This window comes from Penaeus monodon, chromosome 12, assembly GCF_015228065.2.
Source record: "Penaeus monodon isolate SGIC_2016 chromosome 12, NSTDA_Pmon_1, whole genome shotgun sequence".
Lineage (NCBI taxonomy): Eukaryota > Metazoa > Arthropoda > Malacostraca > Decapoda > Penaeidae > Penaeus > Penaeus monodon.
This window is the reverse complement of record NC_051397.1, coordinates 24,335,096-24,337,595: the sequence shown is the minus strand read 5'-3', so window position 1 is coordinate 24,337,595 and position 2,500 is coordinate 24,335,096.

Genomic DNA, 2,500 nt, shown 5'->3' with positions numbered 1-2,500 from the left:
ATTCGTAATATATAATTGCGGTGCATGAGATGCCCATGCATTGATCAAGTACAGATCTTTTTAATACGGAGAAAGTAACACAGAGCCATTTGCAATCGGGGTATGACTGAGACAAGCATTGGCAAGACCTCCCCCAAATTTCGTTTCATCCAATCTATTAATGATCTGGTCAGTAATCACATTAAATAACAGTAGAGAGATACCCTGAACAACCCCCCCCCCCTCTCTAATTCCATTTCCCACAGGAAAGACAGATGAGATTATGGTACATACATAAATACATACCCCTGGGGTAAGTACCAGTAAGACTGATATCTGGGAATGCCACATAATATATATTTTTTTAACAGTGAAAATCGATTCATCCGGTTACGCGCGTATGAGAACTACAAAAATACAGGGGTAACAGTGTCGTACCTTTTTTAACTTGTTATACGAGTTTTCGTTATACCAGTACTACAATATGCTCTGGCAAAACATCAGTCTATTGGGAGATCTCTGGTTTCCAATATGCAGTTTTTCAGCTAACGATAATTTGAAATGACTAGGTATTTCATATCTTGTCATTTCATTACGGGGACTAGAATTACTTGGGAAGTACGGATGTTTAAAAAAGGTACAAGGAAGTGTTAAAACAGTACACAGATTCATGGAAGTAGATTAAATGGTTTCGCAGGAATGTTGCTAAAAGACAGAGAGCTGATGTTTCTGGTCTCTGGTACTAAGGCTGGAGGTGCACTTTAAAGATAATTTCTGCATAACGGTGAACTCTTTGTTTCCTTCCATCTCGCCCACTCGGAGGGGAAGTGCATATGATGTCTCATTTTGCACTTCTTTCCCATCTAGTCGCATAAATTAATGTTCATTAAAATAAAATAATATCTTACATAATAGCACTTAATTTCCCAAGATATCTGAGAATTTATTCTTGCCCGAACTGTATGTGGAGAGAAGAAAAGAGATTTTCCACATGGAATTTCTGATTTCTTCCACATAAGTCTATAGCTGGGCACAACTAATCCCGCTACCGTAGTAGTAAAACAATCACAATCACTAATTGTTGCTGAACGTATATTCCTATCCGCGATCAGTGGCCATCTCTTGTAGACCGATCATAATGGACTTATGACTGATTTATCATATTATTTACAACTTACAAATTCTACACACTCTCTATGATGCCCTTATAAGCTTCATGTACAGGCTGTGGACTTCCGAGTAGGAATTTAATCCTCAGTGCACGTGAGAAAATCCGTCAGCCTGTCATTTTTCGTGGGGGCAGTGGTACTGAGCAGGTATGGCAAAGGGAGGACCGTTGCCGGCTTATCACTCATTTGTGCCGTCGAATCCCAGACGAGTTTCTTTTAGGCGATATTGCTTTGTATACCTTGCAGACGTGTGAGTGAAGCTCATCGCTATACTTTCTACTAGATTTTTTGAATGTTCAAGTGCTGCTAGACGAAGCGTTCTTGTAATCTGGTTTGCAATTTTTTTAGAGTTTAGCTTGACTGTTAATCTCGATTTTTTCACGCATGACTTTGAATAATGTCTCTTAGCTGATTATGCCATACGGATGTTGTAATCAGTTAATATCTCTGATAGTTTCTACCGCATTAACAGACATTCAGTGTTATGGCTTTGTTACCGCAAAGAATTTAATTATCTTGTATTTCTGGGAATGACAATCGCATAACAGGATTAATATATATATAAAGATAGATGGATAGATAGATAGATGTATATATATAAAGTGTGCAGAAAGATGAATAGGAAGATAGTAAAAATTTATCATATATAAATATTTACACACACACACACACACACACACACACACACACACACACACACACACACACACACACACACACATATATATATATATATATATATATATATATATATATATATATATATATATATATATATATATATAATAAATAAATAATATATATAATATATATAGATATATATATATATAGATATATATATATATATATATATATAATATATATATATAATTATATATAAATATATATAGATATAATATATAATATATATATGATGATATAATATATATATATATATATATATATATATATATATATATATATATATATATATTTATATATAATATATATATATATATATATATATAATTATATATTAAATATTGCTGAGATCAATATATAAATCTATGAATCCGTATATAAAAGTTATAAAAATATTTTGGAAATAAAAACGACTGTAAATATAGCTATGTCCTACAGTTATATGCTAAGATATCTAAATAGAAACTATATTTTACAGAATATTTAGCTCAGCAGACTCCACGAGTCATCATCTTCAGGTGCTCAACAGACACTAAATATCATAATCTACTACTGCCGGGGATAGTACTATGAGTCTACATGTCATGTCCACCTTAATTTTAGTTTATTAATGGTATTTACACGGATGGCTCCACAAATGCTTATCACAGTCAGTTATTATCCTACCCAAT